This window comes from Anomaloglossus baeobatrachus, chromosome 5 (genome assembly GCF_048569485.1).
Source record: "Anomaloglossus baeobatrachus isolate aAnoBae1 chromosome 5, aAnoBae1.hap1, whole genome shotgun sequence".
NCBI lineage: Eukaryota > Metazoa > Chordata > Amphibia > Anura > Aromobatidae > Anomaloglossus > Anomaloglossus baeobatrachus.
This window is the reverse complement of record NC_134357.1, coordinates 210,967,829-210,980,032: the sequence shown is the minus strand read 5'-3', so window position 1 is coordinate 210,980,032 and position 12,204 is coordinate 210,967,829. Positions and strand designations below refer to the sequence as shown.

The 12,204-nt window shown below is 44.3% G+C and overlaps 1 protein-coding gene across 1 annotated transcript in view; it reads right to left on the bottom strand.

Annotated features, from left to right (window-relative positions):
• Positions 1-11,608, bottom strand: part of C5H10orf71 (chromosome 5 C10orf71 homolog) — a 715,842-nt gene extending 704,234 nt beyond the window's left edge. The window contains exon 1 of the mRNA XM_075349117.1: positions 11,283-11,608. The gene's annotated coding sequence lies outside the window, so the exon portion shown is untranslated. The remainder of the gene's footprint in view (positions 1-11,282) is intronic.
• Positions 11,609-12,204: the final 596 nt, after the last annotated feature.

The following is a 12,204-nucleotide window of genomic DNA, read 5'->3' as shown; positions in this document are numbered from 1 at the left end:
GTTCGAGTGATTTTGGGGGTGCTCGAGATCGAACTCAAGCTTTTTGTTAAAAGCTCGACAGTACGAGTTACGTTCGAGAACGGTTCGATCACCAAAAGCAGGGCTTTTTACAGCTACAGTGTGCAGGGAGCCATCGCTGGCAGCCTGCAGTAAGCTGGTAACCAATGCAAATATCGGGTATCCAAGCAAAGCGCTTTGGTTAGTAACCCGATATTTAACCTGGTTACGTGTGCAGGGAGCCGACACTTTGCCGCTCGGCTCCGCCCCCTCCTGCACTCGGCATGTATACACACACTCACACTCACCTGTCCCAGCCATGCAGTCCCCGGCACTGATGTCCTAAGCACCACATGGCCCTGCTAGGCTCCACCCACCTTGCACTCCGCCGCCTGCACACATGGCCCCACTAGGCTCCACCCACCTCACACTCCACCGCCTGCACACATGGCCCCGCTAGGCTCCACCCACCTCACACTCCGCCGCCTGCACACATGGCCCCGCTAGGCTCCACCCACCTCGCACTCCGCCGCCTGCACACATGGCACCGCTAGGCTCCACCCACCTCGCACTCCGCCGCCTGCACACATGGCCCCGCTCAGCTCCACCCACCTCGCACTCCGCCGCCTGCACACATGGCCCCACTCAGCTCCACCCACCTCGCACTCTGCACACATTACCCCGCTTGGCTCCACCCACCTCGCACTCCGCACACATTACCCTGCTTGGTTCCACCCAACTCGCACTCCGCACACATGGCACCACTTGGCTCCACCCACATCACACTCTGCACACATTACCCTGCTTGGCTCCACCCACTTCGCACTCTGCATACATTACCCCGCTTGGCTCCACCCACTTCGCACTCCGCACACATTACCCTGCTAGGCTCCACCCACTTTGCACTCCGCACACATTGCATCGCTTGGCTCCATCCACCTCACACACATTACCCCGCTTAGCTTCACCCACCTCGCACTCCGCACTCATTACCCTGCTCGGCTTACCTGCAGTGATGAAGTCCCGTCCTCCCAACCTCAGCACTGTTACTGTCCTCCATGGCCGCCGCATGTCACATCTCCTCCTCTCGCTGCCGACCCAAGACTGTGACTAGCGGTGACGTCACAGGCTCCCGCGATACTTGGCTGTGAAGGTGGCGGTCATTGAAGTCAGTGACAGCTTTGCTATCAGCAGTGCAGGAGATTGTCACCGCAGGTAATGTACCTCGCTCCTGACAGCAACAGTTGTCATGCCCTGCAGTGACCTGGGCTGACCTATTGGTGTTAGCTCAGGTCACTGCATTGCTCTCCCAGCCAATGGGAAACATTCTGTTCTTCATTGACTGGGACATTGACTATGGTATGGATCGTCATGGGAACTTGGATTACAGCAGACCTGGATTTGTTTTTCTTTCTAATAAATTGGTGAAAGAGGGAATGTGTTGAGGAGTCTTTTTTCAAATTAAAATGTGTCTGTCATCCATTTTTTTTTTTTTTTTATTACTGACTGGGTTGGGGATGTCGGGTATCTGATGGACACCTGAGATCACGAACCCCAGGGCTTGATGCCAGGTGACATTACACATCTGGTATAAACCCCATATATTACCCCGTTTGCCACCGCACCAGGACACGGGATGAGCTGGGGCGAAGCACCAGGATTGGAGCATCTAATGGATGCGCCACTTCTGGGGCGGCTGCGGCCTGCTATTTTTAGGCTGGGGAGAGTCCAATAACCATGGACCTCCCTAGTCTGAGAATATAAGACCTCAGCTGTCCGCTTTTGTTTTTTTTTTTTTTTTTAATTATTTATTTAATTTAAAATAACAGCATGGAGTGCCCTCAGTTTTGGATTACCAGCCAAGGTAAAGCTGCCAGCTGTGGTCTGCAGGCTGCAGCCATCTGCTTTACCCTAGCTGGCTATCAAATATAGGGGGAACCCTACGTCATTTTTTTTTTAAATGTATTTATTTTTTCACATGAAAGGCACCAAAGGGTGCAAAATTACAAAATGCAGGAGAGTGGGACATGATGTGTCTTTCTGCCATTATAATGACAGAAAAGACTGATATGAAGTGTACAAACACAGGAAAATCACCAGAGTGTTCTACGCTGTGAAAAGCAGTAGAAAATAGCACTGGAGTGAACATTTGACCACCTCATGTAGGTTGAAGCTATGGATCCTGGGTAAATTTATGTATTTTCCCTCCTTCAGTTTTTTTGCAGTACGCAAAAAAAACGGAAGGCACACAGATGACAAACAGATGACATACGGACCGTATACGGAACGGAAACGGATGCACCCGTGAAAAATACGAACCGTTTTTTGTGGACCGCAAAAACGGATCGGTCGTGTGAATGCAGCCTTATTCTGATCTGCCGTTTATAAACAGCAGGCAGAAATAAGTGAATAGCGCCCACCAGCGTCAGAAAATCTCCGGGGTTTCAGGGGTAGCTGAGACCCTGGAGATCATGATTCAGGCCGGTTTTTCCGGTCCCCGCTCACGTGATCACAGGTATACACCGTATACCGATGATCACGTTAAAGTAAATGATAGCGCCGGTAAAAAATGATTTATCTCCCATGTGGCATGAACAAACATGTCAGATGGGAGATAAATCTCCTCCCCGGTCCCCTCTGGTCCCCCGGTGTCGCCAAAGTGCCCCCCTTCCTGACCCCCTCCTGGAAATCCAAGATGGCCGCGCGCACAGCAGCGCGCCGGCCACATTCACCCTACTCCTCTGATTTCTGTTGCATGTGCCATGACACATGCAACAGAAAAATCCCCCCCAGGCCCTGCCAGGTCACCGCCTATAACCCCACCGGTGTTCCCCGGTGTCCCACGGTATCTGTGCAGCATTGATCCCCCGCGGCCCCCTCCTTCACAATAGACATTGCCGTATGCACAGAGCGGCTGTCAGCTCAGCTTCCTGTGTTCAGACACAGTGAGTGGTGGTAACCAAGCATCTTTAAGCTACTGCAATGCCCTGCTCATGAGGTAAGGAACATAGTTAATCAGGAGAGCTAGAGTACATTTCCAAATGGAGGTATTTGCTATTTCTGTTGCCCTGCTGAACGACTACCAAACATGAGAGTGCATTATACGCCACAAGAAAACATGTCTAAATAGCGAGCTCTGTTGTTTAGTATTCATTCAGCTGGATAACTGGACTTAAAGGGGTATTCCATCTCCAAGATGCTATCCCCAATATACAGTAGGTGGAATAGCAATAATATCAATATTTGGAAATGTATAATAGTTCTCCCGATTAGGCATGCCCTTACCTCATGAGCAGGGCATTGCAGCTTTGATAGCAACAGTTACGACATGGACTCTGCTGCTGTGGACCCGGGGAGAGTGGGTGCAGATTCATTGCACCCACACTCCCCACATGGAGGGTCTGCTCTCCTAGAAAATGGGGGATACGTTCCCTGAGCGTGTCCCCCCATATTCTAGATGGTCCAGAGTCATTGTGGGACCCCCTTATTTTTTTCCTTACAATAAATTGGTGAAAGAGGGAATGTTTTGGGGAGTGTTTTTTCAAATATATTTTTTTTGTTGTCTATTTTTTTGTTAATACTGACAGTTTGTGATGTCGGGTATCTGATAGACGCCATGAAATCACAAACTGCTGGGCTTGATGTCAGGTGACCTTATATCTAGTATGCACCCCATTTATTACCCCGTTTGCCACTGAACCAGGGCACGGGATGAGCTGGGGTGAAGCGCCAGGGTTGGCGCATTTAGTGGATGCGCCTCTTCTGGGGCGCCTGCGGCCTGCTTTTTTTAGGCTGTGAAGGCCCAATAACTATGGATCTTCCCACTCTGAGAATACCAGACCACAGCTGTCCATTTTACCTTGGCTGGTGATCCAATTTGGGGGGGACCCTACTTTTTTTTTGTAATTATTAATATTTATAAAATAATTATAAAAAAAGAGCCTGGGGTGACCTCCACATTGGATCCCCAACCACGGTAAAGCTGCCAGCTGTGGTTTTCAGGGTACAGCCTTCTGCTTTACCATAGCTGGCTATCAAAAATGGGGGGACCCACAATCATTTTTTTTTAACTATTTTTTTAAATAAAAAAATTAATGGGCTTCACTGTATTTTGATTGCCAGCCAAGGTAACGGCAGGCAGATGGGGGTGGCAAGCCATAGCTATCTGCTTTATCTGCGCTGAGAATCAAAAATACCGCGGGGCGCTACATTATTTTTTTAATGATTTAATACAGCACTGTCATGTCAGGCAATCAAAATACAGGGAAGCCCATTTTGTTTCTAGTTACATAGTTACTAAGGTTGAAAAAAGACCTAGGTCCATGCAGTTCAACCTTCCTCCACCAGTTCTACATTTGGTCACAAAGTCATTTATAACCAACAATGTTGTGTGTACTGAGGAAATTATCCAGCCCTTTTTTGAAAGCTGTTATAGTATCTGCCATTACTACCTCTTGTGGTAGGGCATTCCACAGTCTGACTGCTCTAACAGTAAAGAACCCTTTCCTATTTAGCTGTCGGAATTGCTTTTCTTCCACTCGCAGTGAATGCCCCCTGGTCCTTAGTATTGTCTTCGGAAGAAATAAGTCAAGTTATTTAAATAAATAATTAAAAAAAATATATGGGCTCCTGCTGCATTTTGTGTATTGCTAGCTAAGGGTAATACAAGCAGCTACTAGCTGCTAACCCCCACTGCTTGGTGTTACCTTCACTGGCAATGGAAAATCCAGGGAAGCATTTTTTATTTTTTTTGCCAAAAAACAAACAAAAAAAAATGACGTGAGCTTTTCCATATTTTTTTATGCTAGCCAGGTACAGCAGGCAGGTACGGGCTGCCCCCAACCCCCAGCTGCCTATTTGTACCCGGCTGGGAACTAAATATATAGGGAAGCCCTTTTTTTAATTATTTCACTTATTTCATGAAATAATTAAAAAAACAAATGATGTGGCTTCGCCCCATTTTTGTCTCCAGCCGGGTACAACTAGACAGCTGGGGATTGGAATCTGCAGCACAGGTTAGCCCTAGGTTTCTGGGCGCCTCTGCTGCGAATTGGAGTCCGCAGCCGCCCCAGAAAATGGCGCTCTCACAGAAGCGCCATCATCTGGCGCTATATCCAACTCTTCCATCAGCCCTGCAGCCCGGTGCCTTGCTGGGTAATCATGAGTTAATACCAGCTTTGTTTTACTAGCTAGTATTAAGCCAGAGATTCTTAATGTCAGGCAAGTTTGACCCGGCCATTAAGAATCTCCCATAAAGGGTTAAAAAAAGACACCACACAGAGAAAAAATACTTTAATAGAAATAAATACACAGACACACTTAGAGACTCCATGTTTATTACTCCCTCTTATCCCTCCACGATCCTGCTCTTCTGTCTTCTTTCTCCTTCAACACATGCAGCTCTGCTACATCAACAGCGCTGCATGTGAGGAAGGACGCTGCTTCCCATGCAGCCTTTTCACTACGGGAGTGAGAAGGAGCTGCTGCCTGTAAGCGGTGACGTCACCACTGACAGGCGCGTTGCTATAGCAACAGTGATCTCCATTATTAACCGGCTGTGGCAGCCGGTTAGAAACGGAAAGGGGAAGCAGACCGGGAACCCGACCGTGTGCCAGATCATGTCGCCGGTACACGGAGATACACGAACGATCACCGCGTACTGGAGAGATGCACTGACAGGACCTAGGACAGGACATGACGTCTAGCCATGTGACCAGTCAGTAGCCAATGAGATAATAAACACGTGACTGGTCACATGGTTATTTTGACGTCACGATAGGTCCTGTCTCACTGCTGGTTACCGGGAGGACACAGCGATTACCGATGGAAAAGCGGCGGGAGACAGAGTGCAGGACGCATCGCGGGGACCGGTAAGTGTTATGGCAATGTTTATTAACTGTATGTGTACATTTATAATGTGTTTTTATGTGTTTGTGATTGCCTCCCATTGTTTTCAATAGGATTCGAATGGCTCGTCGAACAGCTCGTCGAACGGCTCGTCGAATGGGGCACCGTTCGATGAACCGAACCGAACTTGAACTCTAGGGGGGTGGCTCATCTCTACTAGGGACCTGATTCAGGACATAAAGTATGACTGCCTTCGGCTCCTGTCATCCCACCCGGGTCTAGTGATTGTGTGGTCCGACATTGTTGCATGGCGGGTATGGCAACGTGCCAGATCGGTCGAGGGTGTCAACAGAGCGCGAGTTAGGGTTAACCGCGAAGTCGCGCATTTTGTTTCTTGTGTGGGGGGTGTCGCGGTTTGGCACCAGGAGTTGGAATCTCCGTATGATGAATTTTTGCGTCGGGACGGTGTCCATCTGAATTTGGTCGGCAGTGATATCTGGGCCTTAGGGCTTATGGATGGGGTAGAAAAAGCTTTGGCATTGTGAGAGGACTCGCGTGCACAAGGGATCATGAACACTCGCGGTGGCAGAAAGGATGGGGGTGTCTGAAGGTGAGGGTTGCACAGAAGAGAGGACGGAACCCAGTGCAGGAGCGGGTTACCTCTAGTGGTGCAAGTGTTTGGTGAGACGAGTCCTTGCTGGGTTGAGTCTCAGTGGGACATGGGGTGGGCAACATCTGGCCAGGTGCTCTCGAGTCGGTGTGGTGCGGCTGAGGGCAAGAGGTCGGCCGATGTTGCACTGAACAGTTTTTGTCAACCTTCAGTTACCCCCCCTTTGGGTGTTCTTCAACGAAGATTTGAAATGTTATATTTATTGTTTATGTTTTGTTATTAATAAATGGGGCTGCTGTGGCCTTTATATCCAATGTCACGCAGTATTTGTGTTTGTTCTATATAAGAATCCTAGTGGGTGGGGTTCGGTTGGTTTATAGTAAGGCCTTTAGTCAGACATTCTGGAGTCATGTCTCCTGAAACCAGAATGAGGCTGATGGCAGCTAACACCTGACATGACCAGGCCAGGTCTGTGAAACTCTGGAGTGGAGAATACTGGTCCTGGATTATGACAATATATATATATTGTCATATTGTGTATATACACACACACATACACCCATGGGTTGAACAACAGAACACTTGTTTTTGCTCCCTGTTATGATCCGGAACCATGGAAGACCACCATAAATCATTGGTAAAAGGTGACAAGAGCATTGGCAACTAATTTGGCCGCCATCCCCTTACTAACCATCAACTCAACACTAGAAGTAGCCGAGGGGTGAACTACCATCCTGTGCACCGCGAACCCAGCCAGAGAACTAGCTATCCTAAAGGAAGGAAAGATGAATCTCTCTGCCTCAGAAAATAGATAAAGAATAGCAAGCACCCCATATTCAAAGACTGCGGTGATATAGGAAAACACAATACACAGATAGATGATAGGATTAGCAAAAGGTGAGGCCCTACTGACTAAATAGGACAGGATAGGAAAGGGACTGATGGTGGCCAGAGAAAAACCCTACAAAAATCCAAAAACCTGATAGTACAAAAGGCCCTCAGATCACTAGATCTGAACTCCGTCCTATACCAGGTGCTCTTGTTATACCAATGAACAGAAAGTAGGAACCATACAAATTCAAGAAGCAACAAACATATGGACTTATAGGAGCAATACTCCAAACATAGCTGCAGGGAGCTTCCCAGCTAAGCAACTGAGAGGGAAGATCCCTGCATGCAAATAAAATGACAAAAAACCACAGCAAATGACAAACTCAAATAAGAGGAAAAAGAACAAAACAACAAATAAAGAGGCAAGCACTTATCTGGGGTAAATGTGGTCTGGAGCAGGATGAAGCAGGCTGGTGAACAAAGAACAACTGACATCCGGCATAGCCTGCTAGCAGACCAGGGTTTAAATAGGCAAAGAGTTAACAATGGAAACGCCCATTGCTCAACACACCTGGTCTCTGTCCAAACCATTCCTGGCCACAAGAGGGAGCCTCACAACAGCAAAAGCATAACTGACATTCACAACAGCTCCCATTTTTTATGAACTGAGCTCTAAGTTTTAGGACTTTTTCAATGTACACAGAAGGTCTTTTTCTCTCAAATATTGTTCACAAATTTATCTAAATCTGTGTTAGTGGGCATTTCCTCTTTGCCAGCATAATCCATCCACACCCAAAAAAGACCACTCTAAAATGTGCAGTTTTACACTTAGGTAGCCTGGAAGGAGGGGGGTATAAAAAATTAATCAGTATCTTGTGTGATCACCATTTGCCTCACGCAGTACAAGACACCTCATTTGCATAGAAATGTCAGGTTGTTGATTGAGACCTGTCCACTCTTGGTCAAATCCACTTCAATAGCTGTACAAAGTTGCTGGATATTGGCACTAGTAGTCAGCCCAGACGTTTTATTTAAATTTGCCTCCCATGCCTACCTCTACCTCTCATGTGGCTATATACAGTGGGGGAAAAAGTATTTAGTCAGCCACCAATTGTGCAAGTTCTCCCACTTAAAAAGATGAGAAAGGCCTGTAATTGACATCACAAGTCGACCACAACTATGAGAGGCAAAATGAGAAAACAAATCCAGAAAATCACCTTGTCTGATTTGACAAGATTTTATCTGCTAATTATGGGGAAAAATAAGTATTTAGTCAACTAAAAACATGCAAGATTTCTGGCTCTCACAGGCCTGTAACATCTTCTTTAAGAGACTTCTCTGTCCTCCACTCCTTACCTGTAGTAATGGCACCTGTTTAAACTTATCAGTATAAAAGACACCTGTCCACAACCTCAGTCACACTCCAAACTCCACTATGGTGAATACCAAAGAGCTGTTGAAGGATACCAGAAACAAAATTGTAGCCATGCACCAGGTTTGGAAGACTGAAACTGCAATAGGCAAGCAGCTTGGTGTGATGAAACCAACTGTGGGAGCAATAATAAGAAAATGGAAGACATACAAGACAACTGATAATCTCCCTCGATCTGGGGCTCCATGCAAGATCTCACCCCATGGGGTCAAAATGATCACAAGATGGTGAGCAAATATCCCAGAACCACATGGGGGGACCTTGTGAATGACCATTAGTAACACACTATGCTGCCAGGGACTCAGATCCTGCAGTGCCAGACGTGTTCCCCCTGCTTAAGCCAGTACATGTACGGGCCCATCTGAAGTTTGCTAGAGAGCATTTGGATTATCCAGAAGAGTATTGGGAGAATGTCATATGGTCTGATGAAATCAAAGTAGAACTGTTTGGTAGAATCACAACTCGTCATGTTTGGAGGAGACAGAATACTGAGTTGCATCCAAAGAACACAATACATACTGTGAAGCATAAGGGTGGTAGCATCATGCTTTGGGGCTGTTTCTCTGCAAAGTGACCAGGATGACTGATCCGTGTACATGAAAGAATGAATGGGGCTATGTATCGTGAGATTTTAAGTGCAAACCTCCTGCCATCAGCAAGGGCATTGAAGATGAAACGTTGCTGGGTCTTTCAGCATGATAATGATCCCAAGCACACTGCCAGGGCAATGAAGGAGTGGCTTTGTAAGAGGCATATGAAGGTTCTGGAGTGGCCTAGCCAGTCTCCAGATCTCAACTCTATAGAAAACCTTTGGAGGGAGTTGAAAGTCCATGTTGCCCAGTGACAGGCTGAAAACATTATTGCTCTAGAGGAGATCTGCATGGAGGAATGGGCTAACAGAACAATTACAGAAAACGTTTGACCTCTGTCATTGCCAACAAAGGATATATAACAAAATATTGAGATGAACTTTTGTTATTGACCAAATACTTATTTTCCACCATATTTGCAAATAAAATCTTGCCAAATCAGACAAGGTGATTTTCTGGATTTGTTTTCTCATTTTGTCTCTCATAGTTGTGGTCTACCTATGATTTCAATTACAGGCCTCTCTCATCTTTTTAAGTGGGGGATTGGTGGACTGACTAAATACTTTATTCCCCACTGTATATGCTTGTATACAAATCTAGCTTAATTCTGAATCTTTATATGGTAATAGATAAATTGATGTTAAATACTATAAGGACAGCCAATAATATACATTCAATCAATATTACCTAATACTTACAAAATGATAATATGTAATATTACAGCTCCTTTGTGTGGCTGAGCTTTCCATGTCTCTCACATGATATGACCCTCACATGTGTACTATTCAAGTCTACCAGTGGATATGTCATAACAAAAAACAACAGCAAAGTTTCTCCATATTTTTTTGTCTAGTGGAGAGGTCAGAATTATTAATTGTTCATTCACACCTGTGTATAAATACATCAAGTTAATCACCAATTAATCACCAAGTTAAGCACCAATGTTAATAAGGCAGTGCTGTAATGTGAATTTTTCCACAGCTGTTTGAGGCCTGAGGAACAAATTGTAGCATGCTTTGTATGGTAAAATATCCGAGACTCGCCAATGCAATGGCTGCAAGAAAAAAAATTTGGAGTAATCTGGACCATTCGTATGCTGTCCAATTATTACGGATACATGACAAATACCATTCTGTTGCATAAAGCACTGTAAATTGTCTTGTAAATTAATGTTCATTAATATCTGCTAAGAAAAAAGAATCGCTTCACATATAGATGACATATGTATATCATACAGATGCTAGTCAAAATAAAAATTGCACACTTGCGTAGGCACTCACATGACATATAGAATATCAAGAAAACGTCACTCATCCAACTGTATGAAAGAAAATCGGACTGATATTATACCCCAGTTTGTGATCAAAGCCTAACATTGACTATAGTATTATGGCCAAAAAAGACAATAGTTGTTTGCTCAAACTCAGCCTGCTCAGTATTAATTTCATAAGCATAAATATATTTTCGTGATTATTAAAACCTGATATAAAACTATGACTATGGTTATATACAGTATATACACAATACAGTACATACAATATACTTTGTAGTACGTATACAACCAGTATTCTAATAAAAACAACTCAAATCATATCTCATACCACTATTACATTTTATAAATGCAGAATTAGCTTAATAGAGGGGATAATATACAGCTCATAAAGGAATCATTTCATACTTTTTCATTAAGTTTCATTACTATTTTTCTTTTGGACAAATCAGCATTTAGGAAGTACATTTTCTAAGCCACAAAGTACCAATACTAATATTCATTTTATTGTACCTTTTTTTTATTGATGTCAAAACATAGTAGATTTAGGGTCTCAGTTATATTTATTTCTCAATTTATTCATTTGTCTACTATTAACATAAATGAAAAAAACAAAACAAAAAAAAGCATGAAAAGCATATGACTGCTTTTGTTATGGTCAAAAACACATAATATTATAAATATTTTGTGACTTGAAGGTCTTACCTTATATAAATTATTACCAAGTCCTCATGACTTCCCAGTTTCTTCAAAGAATGTTTAGCGCCTTCAAGGTTAGAGGCTCATATGCTACAGTCCCCCAAATTCTGGTCTTAAAGTTGAGGGAACTAGCATAAATATGGGTGCCCTGAAGCAAGCAAAAGAAGAAGTGGAAGCCTTGTGCAGTGTCGGGTGTCTAGCAGATGGCAGCAGCTTCAGTGTCTATTTTTATATCTGACTGTGTCTGTGGCCGTTTTCTCTCTTCATGAAACAAATCACAGGCTTCCTTCTTTCCCCGAAACTAAATTAAAAAGGTCCCTGTCATTGTCATTACCAATAGCTGGAGAAAAACATTGCTCTATCCCTAAGAGAGGTGTTGTGTATGAATTATAAGCTGCATGAGGGTCATTAACGAAAATACCAGATGGCATCATAGTGGAAAAATCTGTGTCATAAATTCCACATGTAAATATGCATGTGCCCTTCCTTACAACTAATCCCAAGATTGTAAAGTGAACTGTAATAGGTCAAAAAAGCAGATAAATGTCATGATTATGCCATCCAAAGACAAGATGGTAATGAGCAGAAAATGTGAACCAATTGTTTAAACCCAGCAGTCATTTGTGTACTGACTTTTAGTTATAGTAGCTCATAAAGATTACTGTGTATTAGGTACTTGCAATTCCTTACCTCTTTTTTTTTAAAGCACTACTGCTGTCTTGTATTTTTTTCAGAGCTGGAGCAGTGCCTTAATCTAATATCCATACCCCTACTCTTATAATTCACGTTTTATCAACACTGCTCCTGTCCTGCTGCACAATATTGTGATCGCAACTTCTGACTGGCCAGAATTCAGAAGTTACATCACAAGCTCTCAATACAAGTCTATTAGCACTAGAAAAAGGCACTCATAGACCCTCATTCAGTT